Genomic DNA, 21,445 nt, shown 5'->3' with positions numbered 1-21,445 from the left:
TAGGCAGGTGTATGAGGCAGGTGGGGTAGGTAGCTGGGGGGAGGCAGGTGTATGAGGCAGATGGGGTAGGCAGATGGGGGTAGGTATGTGGGAGGAGGCAGGTGGAGGGAGGCAGCGGAGGGTAGGCAGGTGTATGAGGCAGGTGGGGTAGGCAGCTCGGGCTAGGCAGGTGTATGAGGCAGGTGGGGGCAGGCAGCTGGGGGTTGGTAGGTGGGGTAGGCAGCTGGGGTAAGCAGGTGTATGAGGCAGGTGGGGTAGGCAGCTGGGGCTAGGCAGGTGGGGACAGGCAGCTGGGGGTTGGTAGGTTGGGTAGGCAGCTGGGGGTAGGCAGGTGTATGAGGCAGGTGGGGACAGGCAACTGGGTGTAGGCAGGTGTATGAGGCAGCTGGGGTAGGCAGCTGGGGGGGAGGCAGGTGTATGAGGCAGGTGGGGTAGGCAGCTGGGGGTAGGCAGGTGTATGAGGCAGGTGGGGGTAGGTAGGTGTATGAGGCAGGTGGGGGACAGGCAGCTGGGGTAGGCAGGTGTATGAGGCAGGTGTATTAGGCAGGTGGGGTAGGCAGCTGGGGGTAGGCAGGTGGGGACAGGCAACTGGGTGTAGGCAGGTGTATGAGGCAGCTGGGGTAGGCAGCTGGGGGTAGGCAGCTGAGGGGGAGGCAGGTGTATGCGGAAGGTGGGGTAGGCAGGTGTATGAGGCAGCTGGGGATAGGCAGGTGTACGAGGCAGGTGGGGGACAGGCAGGTGGGGTAGGCAGGTGTATGAGTCGCGATCCGGTCTGAAGAACGACAGTGTCTAGGTCGACAATGCTTAGGTCGACCACTATAGGTCGACAGTCACTAGGTCGACATGGATGGAAGGTCGACAGGGTTTCTAGGTCGACATGTGCTAGGTCGACAGGTCTAAAGGTCGACATGAGTTTTTCACATTTTTTTGTGTGGATTTTTTCATACTTAACGATCCACGTGAACTACGATTGGAACGGTAAAGTGTGCCGAGCGAAGCGGTAGCGGAGCGAAGGCACCATGCCCGAAGCATGGCGAGCGAAGCGAGTCATGCGAGGGGACGTGGTGCACTAATTTGGGATCCCGGTCACTCTACGAAGAAAACGACACAAAAAATAATAATTCCTCATGTCGACCTTTAGACCTGTCGACCTAGCACATGTCGACCTAGAAACCCTGTCGACCTTCCATCCATGTCGACCTAGTGACTATCGACCTATAGTGGTCGACCTAAACATTGTCGACCTAGATACTGTCGATAAAACGAACCACACCCGTATGAGTCAGGTGGAGGGAGGCAGGTGTATGAGGCAGGTGGGGGACAGGCAGCTGGGGGCAGCCGCAGGCAGGTGTATGAGGCAGCTGGGGATGGTCAGACAGGAGATGCAGCCTCCATTACTCAGTAATCGGGGCTAGGTACATGAATCAGGCTCTTTATCTGGTGCTCCCAGCGTGTAATTACACCTGTGCCAGTGACGTGCGGTGGGGTGAGGCAGGTGAGGCAGAGCCTTTCCTGTCATACTAACGTTTGTGCCAGAGTTTTGGCTGTATAAAGTATATGAAAAATACAAAGAATATGTGTGAAATATCTTCTTTGCATTATTCCAATCATTTTTATAGCCAAAACTCTGGAGTAAAAAGTCTATGGCAAGTGAGGCAGTGCCCCCCTGCTTATCTTTTCCGCACATCTCTGATCAAAACTCACCAAGTTTCCAGGAGTTGATACTGCTGCACCTGTGTATAATGCCTCATACCTCCCAACTGTCCCGATTTTCGCGGGACAGTCCCGTTTTTTGGGGTCTGTCCCGCTGTCCCTCCCGCGGGCCACAGTGTCCCGCGGTGGGGGGGGGGGGGCAGTTGGGAGGCTCCCTATCACTCGCTGCTCTGCTCAGTTCAGAGCAAAGCAGCGGTGAATAGACGCTGTGCGCATGCGCACAGTGTCTATTCCAGCGAGGCAGAGGGACTGGGGGCATGGCCAGCAGCTCACAGAGCGCTGGCCATGCCCCACTGTGACGAAATTTGGAGGCGTGGCCCGCGATAGCGGCATCTCCGTGAGGCCACGCCCCCTTCACGATAGGTCACGCCCATTTCCGGCACGGCTACGCCGCACGTGGAGTCCCTCTTCCAGCAATACGAAAGTTGGGAGGTATGATGCCTGGATGTACAGTATATACGGCTGCACCTGTGTACAATGCCTGGATGTACAGTATATACTGCTGCACCTGTGTATAATGCCCACATGTACCCTTTGGTTCATATATTGCATGTAAATCTGGCTCTGGTGCTAGCCAGTGCCTCCTGAGCTATTTAGCTCACCGCACATCCCTGACCCGTGCCATGGTCACTGCAGGTACCGCGTTACAGGTAAGTGGATTTCTGACAGCACAGGGAAATAGGCAGAGTGTGTGTCACATGCATATGTGCGCATTATCCTGAGATTAGGACGTCACACTTGTGTCAGTATTATCCCCAACTCCAGCAGAAGATAAATCAGTTTTGTTCCTCAGCTATCTAGAAATGTGGAAATAATGAGGAGGACACATTGTAACTATTCCCGGGTGCAGGAATGTATCGCAGCTAGTTACTAATCTCTGGTGTGACCACAGTATGACTACAGCAGCTGCACACGGGGGGGGGGGGGGGGGGGTATTCAGATTCCATAGCAAGTGCTACTGCACAATGATGCTAATACGCCCTAATACGCCCAACCAGCCGTAGCGCTCATCCAATCTCATTTTCTGCTGTCCCTCCATGTTGCATACTTGGGGGATACTTAATATTTGCGGGAACCTCCCGAAAACACCACACAACCCTTGTTTGATAAATAGGCCCCTTAGTTGTGGGCGGTTTTGCTTCGTGCTTTTGTGTACATTCGAAAAATTGAGGAATCTGGAAAAGTTCTTCCAAACATCTGACTCTGTGATGTCACAGCGCTCCTCATTATAGTGTTTAGGGTATAGAAATGCCCTTTATATTTGTTTTTTGTTACTCATCCAAAAAAATTATTTCTCTCTGTTTTAATAATATAAAGATATATTTTTAGGTTTTTAGGGAATAGAGAAAACGCCATACAGTACTAACCTACATCATTTATCAAAGAAACATATCACGGTGTTATCTTACTACACTTACAGTAACATTTCCTCATTGGTACGGGTAGTTGAAGATGGAAACTATTTTAAAGGGTAACAAAAAAAAGCTACGCAGAATGGTGGTCATGCCTAGTTGTTCGCTCGTTGCCGATTTTCGCTATGCTGCGATTTGTTGCTAACTGCGCCTGGCACGCAGGGCGCATGCGCTTAGTTATTTAACTAAAAACTTAGCAGTTTTGCTAGTGTTCGTGCGGCGCTTTTCAGTCGCACTGCTGATCGGTGAGTGATTGACAGGAAAGGGGCGTTTCTGGGTGGTAACTGAGCGTTTTCCGGGAGTGTGCTAAAAATCGCAGGCGTGTCAGGGAAAAACGCGAGAGTGTCTGGAGAAACGGGGGAGTGGCTGGCCGAACGCAGGGCGTGTTTGTGACGTCAAACCAGGAACTAAACGGACCAAGCTGATTGCAATCTGTGAGTAGGTCTAGAGTTACTCAGAAACTGCAGGGAATTATTTATTAGCAGTTCTGCTAATCTTTCGTTTGCTATTCTGCTAAGATAAGATACACTCCCAGAGGGCGGCGGCCTAGCGTGTGCAATGCTGCTAAAAGCAGCTAGCGAGCGAACAACTCGGAATGAGGGCCCATGTTAGTACATAATCTAAAGGTGCTTGGAATACAGTTTATTGTCAATCGGTTTGAATATGATATCGTCCAGATGGCGGCCTTCATCCGTGATACATATTTGTAGTGGATTTCTGAAGTTGCGCATCACTTGGCGTTATCGCTGTAAGTTCCAGATGAAGCTCGCAGTTATTGGTCTGGCTCCGGTAACAAGCAGAAAATTTGTTACCGGGCGGAAAACATCCTTATCGGCTTCCTGAGAGGCCTCTACGCAGCCAACGGGGCCGTCTGACAGCTGAGGTCTACACACATCCACCAAGAGCCATTAATGCACTGAAGGCTGCTCTATGCAGGAAGTGGAACTGACCATATCATATTCATAACCAACTGATCATAATCTGTATTCCCTGCACTTTTACGTGATGTACTAACATTCGGAATAGCAGTTACCGGCCTCTACAATCTGAGGACACTTGAGGGCAACATATCCACTCCGTGCAACATTGGAGAGAAGTAACCCAGTAAAACCTTATAATATAGAATAATAATAATAATAATAATAATAATAATAATAATAGATACTACATCCATACCGGCCTCCTTATCCCTGTGTATAATGAGTAGCACGGCCTATCTTATATGTGTTCTCTGATTGGTACATAGCATTAGTACGTTATTAGTAAGAGAATAATGGAACATTAGCCGCCACTAGTCCCCGGCCGCCTGTGGTCTGTGCCCGCTGGGGGTAACTCTGGTCACGTAAGCTTACAAGGCCTAATTCAGGTTGGATCCAACCGCAAAAAAGTAGAAAAAGATGCGGGCGCATGGGGGGCTGCAGAAAATGCGATCACCTCTGCCTGTCAATCGGGAGGGGGGGTGGCAACGTTCCGTTTCCAGGGAGGAGACGGAGCGTTGCGGGGGCAGAGGCCGGAAAAATGGGGGCGGTACAGTGTAAAGGGGGGTGTAGTGGGGGCGTGATCGCAGCGCTGCGTGATGTCAGTAGGCATCCTTAATTTCTGCTAACAAGTAGAAGTTGCGATGCGATCGCAATTACTGCTTGTTGAATGGGGGGGCGGGAGGGGGGGGGGGGGGCTGTCAGCGTGCTAACAAAAGGATTAGCAGAATTGCAATCCTTACTGAATTAGCCCCACAGTCAGCAATCACAATACAGGAACGCTGCTCGGTGCTGGGAGTAGAGGTAAATACAAGGCGTGACGGATGTATTTCCGCCAGAGCTGGGAAACAAAGTAATTACAGAATTTATTTCATTGAAAAACACAGAATTAGAGATGTCTGGAAGCATCGGGAGTGTCGCCATGACACGGTGACCTGCGGCAGATGCTAAGTGCTCATACGCTGCTTTGTGCACAACAAATGCACATTTCTTCCTTTCTCACCGGCAGGACAATGACATGGGGGCTCCGCTCCCTGGGAGATAGATGCAGCGTCTTCTGTAGGAGAAGGGGTTTCTGGGTAATACACATTACATATAGCCCTATGGCCTATGCCCTGCTACATACAGCACGCCAAGGGCTCTGCCCTCAAACGTCATCCAGCTACAGGCAGAACCACTCCAGTCTGCTGTGGGCTCACCAGTGCAGGACACCGGGTTCTGGTCAGCAGTGGCACAAGCTGGAGGCATCACACTCAGGTCCATTGTTTGGTAGGGTAAGTGGGTACATGCAGAGCAGCACAAATAACATTTTCGCCTGTGTGTGACGTCAGTGCAGCAGTTTCCGAGATTGCGCCCCATGCACTTTGTTATCTGGCTGTGTGTGAGAAGGTGGCGGGGTGAGCGGGCACACAGGCTATAGGAGGTGATTGGGGGAAATCACCGGCTTTCCCATATACAGGATTTCTGCATCTGATACAGCACAGCGCCCCAGCGTGTCCCTGACATGTACTGTATCAAATATAGAGAATTAGGAAGCACACAGGATGCATTTCTATGTGTTTGGCACAGCAGTGCGGGGTCCAGTCAGGTGTAGCGTCTGTGTTGGGAGTGAGGTATGTACTGTGCACTACATTGGATACTAGGCACCAGGATTGGGGTGTCTGCACTGGATACTAGGCACCAGGATTGGAGTGTCTGCATTGGATACTAGGCATCAGGATTGGAGTGTCTGCACTAGATACTAGACACCAGGATTGGAGTGTCTTCACTAGATACTAGACACCAGGATTGGGATGTCTGCACTAGATACTAGACACCAGGATTGGGGTGTCTGCACTAGATACTAGGCACCAGGATTGGAGTGTCTGCACTAGATACTAGGCACCAGGATTGGAGTGTCTGCACTAGATACTAGGCACCAGGGTTGGGGTGTCTGCATTGGATACTAGGCACCAGGATTGGAGTGTCTGCACTAGTTACTAGGCACCAGGGTTGGGGTATCTGCATTGGCTACTAGGCACCAGGATTGGAGTGTCTGCACTAGATACCAGGCACCAGGATTGGGGTGTCTGCATTGGATACAAGGCACCCGGATTGGAGTGTCTGCACTAGATACTAGGCACCAGGGTTGGAGTGGATGCACTAGATACTAGGCACCAGGGTTGGAGTGGATGCACTAGATACTAGGCACCAGGGTTGGAGTGGATGCACTAGATACTAGGCACCAGGGTTGGAGTGTCTGCCCTAGATACTAGGCACCAGGGTTGGGGTGTCTGCATTGGATACAAAGGCACCAGGATTGGAGTGTCTGCACTAGATACTAGGCACCAGGATTTGGGTGTCTGCATTGGATACTAGGCACCCGGATTGGAGTGTCTGCACTAGATACTAGGCACCAGGATTGGAGTGTCTGCACTAGATACTAGGCACCAGGATTGGAGTGTCTGCCCTAGATACTAGGCACCAGGGTTGTGGTGTCTGCATTGGATACAAAGGCACCAGGATTGGAGTGTCTGCACTAGATACTAGGCACCAGGATTGGGGTGTCTGCACTGGATACTAGGCACCAGGATTGGAATGTCTGCACTAGATAATAGGCACCAGGGTTGGGTTGTCTGCATTGGATACTAGGCACCAGGATTGGAATGTCTGCACTAGATAATAGGCACCAGGGTTGGGTTGTCTGCATTGGATACTAGGCACCCGGATTTGGGTGTCTGCATTGGATACTAGGCACCCGGATTGGAGTGTCTGCACTAGATACTAGGCACCAGGATTGGAGTGTCTGCACTAGATACTAGGCACCAGGATTGGAGTGTCTGCCCTAGATACTAGGCACCAGGGTTGTGGTGTCTGCATTGGATACAAAGGCACCAGGATTGGAGTGTCTGCACTAGATACTAGGCACCAGGATTGGGGTGTCTGCACTGGATACTAGGCACCAGGATTGGAATGTCTGCACTAGATAATAGGCACCAGGGTTGGGTTGTCTGCATTGGATACTAGGCACCAGGATTGGAATGTCTGCACTAGATAATAGGCACCAGGGTTGGGTTGTCTGCATTGGATACTAGGCACCAGGGTTGTGGTGTCTGCATTGGATACAAAGGCACCAGGATTGGAGTGTCTGCACTAGATACTAGGCACCAGGATTGGGGTGTCTGCACTGGATACTAGGCACCAGGATTGGAATGTCTGCACTAGATAATAGGCACCAGGGTTGGGTTGTCTGCATTGGATACTAGGCACCAGGATTGGAATGTCTGCACTAGATAATAGGCACCAGGGTTGGGTTGTCTGCATTGGATACTAGGCACCAGGATTGGGGTGTCTGTACTGAACCCTAGGATTGGGATGTTTTCCCTGCACACTAGGATTGGGGTGTCTGCAGTTCACACAAGGTGCAAGGATTGTGGTGTCTGCACTGAACACTAGGCGCCAGGATTGGGGTGTCCGCACTGAACACTAGGTGCCAGGATTGGGGTGTCTGTCCTGCACACTAGGATTGGGGTGTCTGCACTGCATGCTAGGATTAGGGTGTCTGCAGTGAACACTAGGTGCCGGGATTGGAGTGTCTGCACTGCACACTAGGACTGGGGTGTCTGCCCTGCACACTAGGATAGGGGTGTCTGCACTGTACACTAGGGGGTAATTCAGATCTGATCGCTGCTCTGCGTTTTTGCACAGCGAGCGTTAAGATCTGAACTGCGCATGCATCAGAGCTGCACTGCGCTGGCGTGTCACACACCAGCAACAAGCATCGGTGCCTAGCGACGGGATGGTGCGAAAAATCTGAACGCAGGGGTGTTTGCAAGGAGATTGACAGGAAGAGCCCGTTTGTGGGTGGCAACTGACCGTTTTCCAGGAGTGTCCAGAAAAACGCAGACGGGACCAAGCGTTAGGATTGGGGTGTCTGCACTGAACACTAGGATTGGGGTGTCTGCACTGCACATTAGATTGGGGTGTCTGCCCTGCACACTAGGATTGGGGTATCTGCACTGAACACTAGGATTGGGGCGTCTGCACTGAACACTAGGTACCAGGATTGGGGTGTCTGCACTGAACACTAGGTACCAAGATTGAGGTGTCTGCCCTGCACACTAGGCACCAAGATTGAGGTGTCTGCACTACACAATAGGATTGGGTTGTCTGCACTACACACTAGGATTGGGGTATCTGTACTACACACTAGGATTGGGGTATCTGTACTACACACTAGGATTGGGGTGTCTGCACTGCACGCTACGATTGGGGTGTCTGCACTGCATGCTACGATTGGGGTGTCTGCACTGCACGCTAGGATTGGGGTGTCTGCACTGAACACTAGGGGGTAAATTTACTAAGATGAGAGTTCTATTTAAGATGGATGTTGCCTATAGCAACCAATCAAATTTTACTTCTCATTTATCTAGCACCTTCTAGAAGATAATACCTAGAATCTGATTGGTTGCTATAGGCAACATCCCATCTTAAATAGAACTCCCATCTTAGTAAATTTACCCCTAGGTGCCAGGATTGGGGTGTCTGCCCTGCACACTAGGATTGAGGTGTCTGCACTGCACACTAGGATTGTGGTGTGTGCACTGCACACGATTGGGGTGTCTGCACTGCACACTAGGCACCAAGATTGAGGTGTCTGCCCTGCACACTAGGATTGGGGTGTCTGCACTACACAATAGGATTGGGTTGTCTGCACTACACACTAGGATTGGGGTATCTGTACTACACACTAGGATTGGGGTATCTGTACTACACATTAGGATTGGGGTGTCTGCACTGCACGCTACGATTGGGGTGTCTGCACTGCACGCTACGATTGGGGTGTCTGCACTGCACACTAGGATTGGGGTGTCTACACTGAACACTAGGGGGTAAATTTACTAAGATGAGAGTTCTATTTAAGATGGATGTTGCCTATAGCAACCAATCAAATTCTACTTCTCATTTATCAAGCACCTTCTAGAAGATAATACCTAGAATCTGATTGGTTGCTATAGGCAACATCCCATCTTAAATAGAACTCCCATCTTAGTAAATTTACCCCTAGGTGCCAGGATTGGGGTGTCTGCCCTGCACACTAGGATTGAGGTGTCTGCACTGCACACTAGGATTGGGGTGTCTGCACTGCACACTAGGATTGGGGTGTCTGCACTGCACACTAGGATTGAGGTGTCTGCACTGCACACTAGGATGTGCCAGGATTGAGGTGTCTGCCATGCACACTTGGATTGGGGTGTTTACCCTGCACGCTATGATTGGGGTGCCTGCGTTGCACACTAGGATTGAGGTGTCTGCACTGCACACTAGGATTGGGGTGTCTGCACTGCACACTAGGATTGAGTTGTCTGCACTGCACACTAGGATTGAGGTGTCTGCACTGCACACTAGGATGTGCCAGGATTGAGGTGTCTGCCATGCACACTTGGATTGGGGTGTTTACCCTGCACGCTATGATTGGGGTGCCTGCGTTGCACACTAGGATTGCGATGTCTGTATTGCACACTAGGATTGGGGTGTCTGCCCTGCACACTATAAGTGGGGTGTCTACACTGAACACTCAGATTGGGGTGTCTGCCCTGCACACTAGGATTGGGATGTCAGCATTGAACACTAGGATTGGGGTGTCTGCACTGAACACTAGGATTGGGGTGTCTGCACTGAACAATAGGATTGGGGTGTCTGCACTGAACACTAGGATTGGGCTGTCTGCGCTGAACACTAGGATTGGGCTGTCTGCGCTGAACACTAGGATTGGGCTGTCTGCACTGAACACTAGGATTGGGGTGTCTGCACTGAACACTAGGATTGGGGCGTCTGCACTGAACACTTGGCACCAGGATTGGGGTGTCTGCCCTGTACACTTGGATTGGGGTGTCTGCGGTGCACACTAGGCTTGGGGTGTCTGCACTAGACACTGGGGGGTAAATTTACTAAAATGGGAGTTCTGTTTAAGATGGGATGTTGCCCATAGCAACCAATCAGATTCCAGGTATTATCTTCTAGAAGGTGCTAGATAAATGAGAAGTAGAATCTGATTAGTTGCTATGGGCAACATCCCATCTTAAATAGAACTCCCATCTTAGTAAATTTACCCCTGGGTGACAGGATTGGGGTGTTTGCCCTGCACACTTGGCACCAGGATTGGGGTGTATGCCCTGCTCATTTAGATTGGGATGTCGGCACTGCACACTAGGATTGGGGTATCTGCGCTGGACACTAGGATTGGGGTATCTGCGCTGGACACTAGGATTGGGGTATCTGCGCTGGACACTAGGATTGGGGTACCTGCGCTGGACACTTGGCACCAGGATTGGGATGTCAGCAATGCACACTAGGATTGGAGTGTTTGCACTGAACACTAGGATAGGGGTGTCTGCCCTGCACACTTGGATTGGGATGTTGGCACTGAACACTAGGATTGGGCTGTCTGCACTGAATACTAGGATTGGGGTGTCTGCCCTGCATACTTGGATTGGGATGTTGGCACTGCACACTATGATTGGGGTGTCTGCATTGCACACAAGGATTGTGGAGTCTGCACTGTACACTTGGCACCAGGATTGGGGTGTCTGCGGTGCACACTAGGATTGGAGTGTCTGTGCTGCACACTAGGATTGGGGTGTCTGCGCTGGACACTTGGCACTAGGATTGGGATGTCAGTAATGCACACTAGGATTGGAGTGTTTGCCCTGCACACTTGGATTGGGGTGTCTGCCCTGCACACTTGGATTGGGGTGTCTGCCCTGCACACTAGGATTGGGGTGCCCACACAGAACACTAGGATTGGGGTGCCGGCACTGCACACTAGGATTGGAGTGTCGGCACTGCACACTAGGATTGGGGTGCCTGCATTGCACACTAGGATTGCGGTGTCTGTATTGCACACTAGGATTGGGGTGTCTGCCCTGCACACTAGAAGTGGGGTGTCTACACTGAACACTCGATTGGGGTGTCTGCCCTGCACACTAGGATTGGAGTGTCTGCACTGAACACTAGGATTGGGGTGTTGGCACTGCACACTAGGATTGGGGTGTTGGCACTGCACACTAGGATTGGGGTGTTGGCACTGCACACTAGGATTGGGCTGTCTGCACTGAACACTAGGATTGGGCTGTCTGCACTGAACACTAGGATTGGGCTGTCTGCACTGAACACTAGGATTGGGGTGTCTGCACTGAACACTAGGCTTGGGGTGTCTGCACTGAACACTAGGCTTGGGGTGTCTGCACTAGACACTGGGTGACAGGATTGGGGTGTCTGCCCTGCTCATTTAGATTGGGATGTCAGCACTGCACACCGTGATTGGAGTGTCTGCACTGCACACTAGGCTTGGGGTATCTGCGCTGGACACTTGGCACCAGGATTGGGATGTCAGCAATGCACACTAGGATTGGAGTGTTTGCACTGAACACTAGGATAGGGGTGTCTGCCCTGCACACTTGGATTTGGATGTTGGCACTGCACACTAGGATTGGGGTGTCTGCACTGAACACTAGGATTGGGGTGTCTGCACTGAACATTAGGATTGGGGTGTCTGCACTGAACACTAGGATTGGGGTGTCTGCACTGAACACTAGGATTGGGCTGTCTGCACTGAACACTGGAATTGGGCTGTCTGCACTGCACACTAGGATTGGGGTGTCTGCACTGAACACTAGGATTGGGGTGTCTGCACTGAACACTAGGATTGGGGTGTCTGCACTGAACACTAGGATTGGGCTGTCTGCACTGAACACTAGGATTGGGGTGCCTGCATTGCACACTAGGATTGGGGTGTCTACACTGAACACTAGGATTGGGGTGTCTACACGGAACACTTGGATTGGGATGTTGGCACTGAACACTACGATTGGGGTGTTTGCATTGCACACAAGGATTGGGGAGACTGCACTGCACACTTGGCAGCAGGATTGGGGTGTCTGCGGTGCACACTAGTATTGGAGTGTCTGTGCTGCACACTAGGATTGGGGTGTCTGCGCTGGACACTTGGCTCTAGGATTGGGATGTCAGTAATGCACACTAGGATTGGAGTGTTTGCACTGAACACTAGGATTGGGGTGTCTGCCCTGCACACTTGGCACCAGGATTGGGGTGTCTGCCCTGCACACTTGGATTGGGGTGCCTGCACTGCACACTAGGATTGGGATGTCTGCCCTGCACACTAGGATTGGGGTGCCTGCGCTTCACACTAGGATTGCAGTGTCTGCATTGCACACCAGAATTGGGGTGTCTGCACTGAACACTAGGATTGGGGTGTCTGCCCTGCACACTTGGATTGGGATGTCGGCGCTGAACTGTAGGATTGGGGTGTCTGCACTGAGCACTAGGATTGGTGTGCCTGCATTTCACACTAGCATTAGGATGCCTGCATTGAACACTAAGATTGGGGTGTCTGCCCTGCATACTTGGATTGGGATGTTAGCACTAAACACTAGGATTGGGGTGTCTGCACTGAACACTAGGATTGGGGTGTCTGCACTGAACACTTGGCACCAGGATTGGGGTGTCTGCCTTGCACACTAGAATTGGGGTGTCTGCGGTGCACACTTGGCACTAGAATTGGGACGTCAGTAATGCACACTAGGATTGGAGTGTTTGCACTGAACACTTGGATTGGGGTGTCTGCCCTGCACACTTGGCACCAGGATTGTGGTGTCTTCCCTGCACACTTGGATTGGGGTGTCTGCCCTGAACACTGGGATTGTGGTGTCTGCCCTGAACACTAGGATTGGGGTGTCTGCCCTGGACACTGGGATTGGGGTGCCGGCACTGCACACTAGGATTGGAGTGTCGGCACTGCACACTAGGATTGGGGTGCCTGCATTGCACACTAGGATTGCGGTGTCTGTATTGCACACTAGGATTGGGGTGTTGGCACTGCACACTAGGATTGGGCTGTCTGCACTGAACACTAGGATTGGGCTGTCTGCACTGAACACTAGGATTGGGCTGTCTGCACTGAACACTAGGATTGGGCTGTCTGCACTGAACACTAGGATTGGGGTGTCTGCACTGAACACTAGGATTGGGGTGTCTGCACTAGACACTGGGTGACAGGATTGGGGTGTCTGCCCTGCTCATTTAGATTGGGATGTCAGCACTGCACACCGTGATTGGAGTGTCTGCACTGCACACTAGGCTTGGGGTATCTGCGCTGGACACTTGGCACCAGGATTGGGATGTCAGCAATGCACACTAGGATTGGAGTGTTTGCACTGAACACTAGGATAGGGGTGTCTGCCCTGCACACTTGGATTTGGATGTTGGCACTGCACACTAGGATTGGGGTGTCTGCACTGAACACTAGGATTGGGGTGTCTGCACTGAACATTAGGATTGGGGTGTCTGCACTGAACACTAGGATTGGGGTGTCTGCACTGAACACTAGGATTGGGGTGTCTGCACTGAACACTAGGATTGGGGTGTCTGCACTGAACACTAGGATTGGGGTGTCTGCACTGAACACTAGGATTGGGGTGTCTGCACTGAACACTAGGATTGGGCTGTCTGCACTGAACACTAGGATTGGGGTGCCTGCATTGCACACTAGGATTGGGGTGTCTACACTGAACACTAGGATTGGGGTGTCTACACTGAACACTTGGATTGGGATGTTGGCACTGAACACTACGATTGGGGTGTTTGCATTGCACACAAGGATTGGGGAGACTGCACTGCACACTTGGCACCAGGATTGGGGTGTCTGCCCTGCACACTTGGATTGGGGTGTCTGCACTGCACACTAGGACTGGGATGTCTGCCCTGCACACTAGGATTGGGGTGCCTGCGCTTCACACTAGGATTGCAGTGTCTGCATTGCACACCAGAATTGGGGTGTCTGCACTGAACACTAGGATTGGGGTGTCTGCCCTGCACACTTGGATTGGGATGTCGGCGCTGAACTGTAGGATTGGGGTGTCTGCACTGAGCACTAGGATTGGTGTGCCTGCATTTCACACTAGCATTAGGATGCCTGCATTGAACACTAAGATTGGGGTGTCTGCCCTGCATACTTGGATTGGGATGTTAGCACTAAACACTAGGATTGGGGTGTCTGCACTGAACACTAGAATTGCGGTGTCTGCACTGAACACTAGGATTGGGGTGTCTGCATTGCACACTTGGCACCAGGATTGGGGTGTCTGCCTTGCACACTAGAATTGGGGTGTCTGCGGTGCACACTTGGCACTAGAATTGGGATGTTAGTAATGCACACTAGGATTGGAGTGTTTGCACTGAACACTTGGATTGGGGTGTCTGCCCTGCACACTTGGCACCAGGATTGGGGTGTCTTCCCTGCACACTTGGATTGGGGTGTCTGCCCTGAACACTGGGATTGGGGTGTCTGCCCTGGACACTAGGATTGGGGTGTCTGCCCTGGACACTAGGATTGGGGTGTCTGCCCTGGACACTAGGATTGGGGTGTCTGCCCTGGACACTAGGATTGGGGTGTCTGCCCTGGACACTAGGATTGGGGTGTCTGCCCTGGACACTAGGATTGGGGTGTCTGCCCTGAACACTAGGATTGGGGTGTCTGCCCTGAACACTAGGATTGGGGTGTCTGCCCTGAACACTAGGATTGGGGTGTCTGCCCTGAACACTAGGATTGGGGTGTCGTCCCTGAACACTAGGATTGGGGTGTCGTCCCTGCACACTAGGATTGGGGTGTCGGCGCTGAACTGTAGGATTGGGGTGTCTGCACTGAGCACTAGGATTGGTGTGCCTGCATTTCACACTAGCATTAGGATGCCTGCATTGAACACTAAGATTGGGGTGTCTGCACTGCACACTAGGATGTGCCAGGATTGAGGTGTCTGCCATGCACACTTGGATTGGGGTGTTTACCCTGCACGCTATGATTGGGGTGCCTGCGTTGCACACTAGGATTGAGGTGTCTGCACTGCACACTAGGATTGGGGTGTCTGCACTGCACACTAGGATTGAGTTGTCTGCACTGCACACTAGGATTGAGTTGTCTGCACTGCACACTAGGATTGAGGTGTCTGCACTGCACACTAGGATGTGCCAGGATTGAGGTGTCTGCCATGCACACTTGGATTGGGGTGTTTACCCTGCACGCTATGATTGGGGTGCCTGCGTTGCACACTAGGATTGCGATGTCTGTATTGCACACTAGGATTGGGGTGTCTGCCCTGCACACTATAAGTGGGGTGTCTACACTGAACACTCAGATTGGGGTGTCTGCCCTGCACACTAGGATTGGGATGTCAGCATTGAACACTAGGATTGGGGTGTCTGCACTGAACACTAGGATTGGGGTGTCTGCACTGAACAATAGGATTGGGGTGTCTGCACTGAACACTAGGATTGGGCTGTCTGCGCTGAACACTAGGATTGGGCTGTCTGCGCTGAACACTAGGATTGGGCTGTCTGCACTGAACACTAGGATTGGGGTGTCTGCACTGAACACTAGGATTGGGGCGTCTGCACTGAACACTTGGCACCAGGATTGGGGTGTCTGCCCTGTACACTTGGATTGGGGTGTCTGCGGTGCACACTAGGCTTGGGGTGTCTGCACTAGACACTGGGGGGTAAATTTACTAAAATGGGAGTTCTGTTTAAGATGGGATGTTGCCCATAGCAACCAATCAGATTCCAGGTATTATCTTCTAGAAGGTGCTAGATAAATGAGAAGTAGAATCTGATTGGTTGCTATGGGCAACATCCCATCTTAAATAGAACTCCCATCTTAGTAAATTTACCCCTGGGTGACAGGATTGGGGTGTTTGCCCTGCACACTTGGCACCAGGATTGGGGTGTATGCCCTGCTCATTTAGATTGGGATGTCGGCACTGCACACAAGGATTGGGGTATCTGCGCTGGACACTAGGATTGGGGTATCTGCGCTGGACACTAGGATTGGGGTATCTGCGCTGGACACTAGGATTGGGGTACCTGCGCTGGACACTTGGCACCAGGATTGGGATGTCAGCAATGCACACTAGGATTGGAGTGTTTGCACTGAACACTAGGATAGGGGTGTCTGCCCTGCACACTTGGATTGGGATGTTGGCACTGAACACTAGGATTGGGCTGTCTGCACTGAATACTAGGATTGGGGTGTCTGCCCTGCATACTTGGATTGGGATGTTGGCACTGCACACTATGATTGGGGTGTCTGCATTGCACACAAGGATTGTGGAGTCTGCACTGTACACTTGGCACCAGGATTGGGGTGTCTGCGGTGCACACTAGGATTGGAGTGTCTGTGCTGCACACTAGGATTGGGGTGTCTGCGCTGGACACTTGGCACTAGGATTGGGATGTCAGTAATGCACACTAGGATTGGAGTGTTTGCCCTGCACACTTGGATTGGGGTGTCTGCCCTGCACACTTGGATTGGGGTGTCTGCCCTGCACACTAGGATTGGGGTGCCCACACAGAACACTAGGATTGGGGTGCCGGCACTGCACACTAGGATTGGAGTGTCGGCACTGCACACTAGGATTGGGGTGCCTGCATTGCACACTAGGATTGCGGTGTCTGTATTGCACACTAGGATTGGGGTGTCTGCCCTGCACACTAGAAGTGGGGTGTCTACACTGAACACTCGATTGGGGTGTCTGCCCTGCACACTAGGATTGGAGTGTCTGCACTGAACACTAGGATTGGGGTGTTGGCACTGCACACTAGGATTGGGGTGTTGGCACTGCACACTAGGATTGGGGTGTTGGCACTGCACACTAGGATTGGGCTGTCTGCACTGAACACTAGGATTGGGCTGTCTGCACTGAACACTAGGATTGGGCTGTCTGCACTGAACACTAGGATTGGGGTGTCTGCACTGAACACTAGGATTGGGGTGTCTGCACTGAACACTAGGCTTGGGGTGTCTGCACTAGACACTGGGTGACAGGATTGGGGTGTCTGCCCTGCTCATTTAGATTGGGATGTCAGCACTGCACACCGTGATTGGAGTGTCTGCACTGCACACTAGGCTTGGGGTATCTGCGCTGGACACTTGGCACCAGGATTGGGATGTCAGCAATGCACACTAGGATTGGAGTGTTTGCACTGAACACTAGGATAGGGGTGTCTGCCCTGCACACTTGGATTTGGATGTTGGCACTGCACACTAGGATTGGGGTGTCTGCACTGAACACTAGGATTGGGGTGTCTGCACTGAACATTAGGATTGGGGTGTCTGCACTGAACACTAGGATTGGGCTGTCTGCACTGAACACTGGAATTGGGCTGTCTGCACTGCACACTAGGATTGGGGTGTCTGCACTGAACACTAGGATTGGGGTGTCTGCACTGAACACTAGGATTGGGCTGTCTGCACTGAACACTAGGATTGGGCTGTCTGCACTGAACACTAGGATTGGGGTGCCTGCATTGCACACTAGGATTGGGGTGTCTACACTGAACACTAGGATTGGGGTGTCTACACTGAACACTTGGATTGGGATGTTGGCACTGAACACTACGATTGGGGTGTTTGCATTGCACACAAGGATTGGGGAGACTGCACTGCACACTTGGCAGCAGGATTGGGGTGTCTGCGGTGCACACTAGTATTGGAGTGTCTGTGCTGCACACTAGGATTGGGGTGTCTGCGCTGGACACTTGGCTCTAGGATTGGGATGTCAGTAATGCACACTAGGATTGGAGTGTTTGCACTGAACACTAGGATTGGGGTGTCTGCCCTGCACACTTGGCACCAGGATTGGGGTGTCTGCCCTGCACACTTGGATTGGGGTGTCTGCACTGCACACTAGGATTGGGATGTCTGCCCTGCACACTAGGATTGGGGTGCCTGCGCTTCACACTAGGATTGCAGTGTCTGCATTGCACACCAGAATTGGGGTGTCTGCACTGAACACTAGGATTGGGGTGTCTGCCCTGCACACTTGGATTGGGATGTCGGCGCTGAACTGTAGGATTGGGGTGTCTGCACTGAGCACTAGGATTGGTGTGCCTGCATTTCACACTAGCATTAGGATGCCTGCATTGAACACTAAGATTGGGGTGTCTGCCCTGCATACTTGGATTGGGATGTTAGCACTAAACACTAGGATTGGGGTGTCTGCACTGAACACTAGGATTGGGGTGTCTGCACTGAACACTTGGCACCAGGATTGGGGTGTCTGCCTTGCACACTAGAATTGGGGTGTCTGCGGTGCACACTTGGCACTAGAATTGGGATGTCAGTAATGCACACTAGGATTGGAGTGTTTGCACTGAACACTTGGATTGGGGTGTCTGCCCTGCACACTTGGCACCAGGATTGGGGTGTCTTCCCTGCACACTTGGATTGGGGTGTCTGCCCTGAACACTGGGATTGGGGTGTCTGCCCTGAACACTAGGATTGGGGTGTCTGCCCTGGACACTGGGATTGGGGTGCCGGCACTGCACACTAGGATTGGAGTGTCGGCACTGCACACTAGGATTGGGGTGCCTGCATTGCACACTAGGATTGCGGTGTCTGTATTGCACACTAGGATTGGGGTGTTGGCACTGCACACTAGGATTGGGCTGTCTGCACTGAACACTAGGATTGAGCTGTCTGCACTGAACACTAGGATTGGGCTGTCTGCACTGAACACTAGGATTGGGCTGTCTGCACTGAACACTAGGATTGGGGTGTCTGCACTGAACACTAGGATTGGGGTGTCTGCACTGAACACTAGGATTGGGGTGTCTGCACTAGACACTGGGTGACAGGATTGGGGTGTCTGCCCTGCTCATTTAGATTGGGATGTCAGCACTGCACACCGTGATTGGAGTGTCTGAACTGCACACTAGGCTTGGGGTATCTGCGCTGGACACTTGGCACCAGGATTGGGATGTCAGCAATGCACACTAGGATTGGAGTGTTTGCACTGAACACTAGGATAGGGGTGTCTGCCCTGCACACTTGGATTTGGATGTTGGCACTGCACACTAGGATTGGGGTGTCTGCACTGAACACTAGGATTGGGGTGTCTGCACTGAACATTAGGATTGGGGTGTCTGCACTGAACACTAGGATTGGGCTGTCTGCACTGAACACTGGAATTGGGCTGTCTGCACTGCACACTAGGATTGGGGTGTCTGCACTGAACACTAGGATTGGGGTGTCTGCACTGAACACTAGGATTGGGGTGTCTGCACTGAACACTAGGATTGGGCTGTCTGCACTGAACACTAGGATTGGGGTGCCTGCATTGCACACTAGGATTGGGGTGTCTACACTGAACACTAGGATTGGGGTGTCTACACTGAACACTTGGATTGGGATGTTGGCACTGAACACTACGATTGGGGTGTTTGCATTGCACACAAGGATTGGGGAGACTGCACTGCACACTTGGCAGCAGGATTGGGGTGTCTGCGGTGCACACTAGTATTGGAGTGTCTGTGCTGCACACTAGGATTGGGGTGTCTGCGCTGGACACTTGGCTCTAGGATTGGGATGTAAGTAATGCACACTAGGATTGGAGTGTTTGCACTGAACACTAGGATTGGGGTGTCTGCCCTGCACACTTGGCACCAGGATTGGGGTGTCTGCCCTGCACACTTGGATTGGGGTGTCTGCACTGCACACTAGGATTGGGATGTCTGCCCTGCACACTAGGATTGGGGTGCCTGCGCTTCACACTAGGATTGCAGTGTCTGCATTGCACACCAGAATTGGGGTGTCTGCACTGAACACTAGGATTGGGGTGTCTGCCCTGCACACTTGGATTGGGATGTCGGCGCTGAACTGTAGGATTGGGGTGTCTGCACTGAGCACTAGGATTGGTGTGCCTGCATTTCACACTAGCATTAGGATGCCTGCATTGAACACTAAGATTGGGGTGTCTGCCCTGCATACTTGGATTGGGATGTTAGCACTAAACACTAGGATTGGGGTGTCTGCACTGAACACTAGGATTGGGGTGTCTGCACTGAACACTAGGATTGGGGTGTCTGCATTGCACACTTGGCACCAGGATTGGGGTGTCTGCCTTGCACACTAGAATTGGGGTGTCTGCGGTGCACACTTGGCACTAGAATTGGGATGTTAGTAATGCACACTAGGATTGGAGTGTTTGCACTGAACACTTGGATTGGGGTGTCTGCCCTGCACACTTGGCACCAGGATTGGGGTGTCTTCCCTGCACACTTGGATTGGGGTGTCTGCCCTGAACACTAGGATTGGGGTGTCTGCCCTGAACACTAGGATTGGGGTGTCTGCCCTGAACACTAGGATTGGGGTGTCTGCCCTGGACACTAGGATTGGGGTGTCTGCCCTGGACACTAGGATTGGGGTGTCTGCCCTGGACACTAGGATTGGGGTGTCTGCCCTGGACACTAGGATTGGGGTGTCTGCCCTGGACACTAGGATTGGGGTGTCTGCCCTGGACACTAGGATTGGGGTGTCTGCCCTGAACACTAGGATTGGGGTGTCTGCCCTGAACACTAGGATTGGGGTGTCTGCCCTGAACACTAGGATTGGGGTGTCTGCCCTGAACACTAGGATTGGGGTGTCGTCCCTGCACACTAGGATTGGGGTGTCGTCCCTGCACACTAGGATTGGGGTGTCTGCTCTGCACACTAGGATTGGGGTGTCTGCCCTGAACACTAGGATTGGGGTGTCTTCCCTGCACACTTGGATTGGAGTGTCTGCGCTTCACACTAGAATTGCGGTGTCTTCCCTGAACACTGGGATTGGGGTGTCTTCCCTGCACACTAGGATCGGGGTGTCTGCCTGCACACTAGGATTGGGGTGTCTTCACTGCACTGTAGGATTAGGGTGCCTGCACTTCACACTAGGATTGCGATGTCTGCCCTGAACACTAGATTGGGGTGTATGCCCTGAACACTAGGATTGGGGTGGCTGCCCTGAACACTAGGATTGGGGTGGCTGCCCTGCACACTAGGTTTGGGGTGTCTGCGCTGCACACTAGGTTTGGGGTGTCTGCGCTGCACACTAGGTTTGGGGTGTCTGCGCTGCACACTAGGTTTGGGGTGTCTGCACTGCACACTAGGTTTGGGGTGTCTGCGCTGCACACTAGGATTGGAGTGTCTGCGCTGCACACTAGGATTGGGGAGTCTGCACTGGACACTAGGCACCAGGATTGTTCTGCTCTGTACAATAGGTCACCAGGAATGACAATCACATCAGGGACGTGCGGTGAGCTAAAGGCCAGCCTTTGCTGTGTGTGGCATAGTAATGCTGGTTTGGATTTGGAATGTCTGGTCCCTGCGAGGTCTCATCTCACGAATGGTGGGTGCCTCAGGCTAGTGACGCAGCTACTCTGTTAGTCTGTGGACTGAGAGTGACCGTAATGATTTTGGCTATAACGTGTCATTATGAAGTGAGCAATGTTACCCACACATCTACCCTGCATATAG

The 21,445-nt window shown here is 52.1% G+C and overlaps 1 protein-coding gene across 2 annotated transcripts in view; it reads right to left on the bottom strand.

The window, feature by feature from the left end:
- The window catches only part of LPAR3 (lysophosphatidic acid receptor 3), an 83,531-nt gene that overhangs the window by 8,567 nt on the left and 53,519 nt on the right, over positions 1-21,445 (bottom strand). The window lies entirely within an intron of this gene.

The sequence above is a fragment of the Pseudophryne corroboree genome, chromosome 9 (assembly GCF_028390025.1).
Source record: "Pseudophryne corroboree isolate aPseCor3 chromosome 9, aPseCor3.hap2, whole genome shotgun sequence".
Lineage (NCBI taxonomy): Eukaryota > Metazoa > Chordata > Amphibia > Anura > Myobatrachidae > Pseudophryne > Pseudophryne corroboree.
Note: the sequence above shows the minus strand (reverse complement) of the source record. Positions and strands in the feature narration are given on the sequence as shown.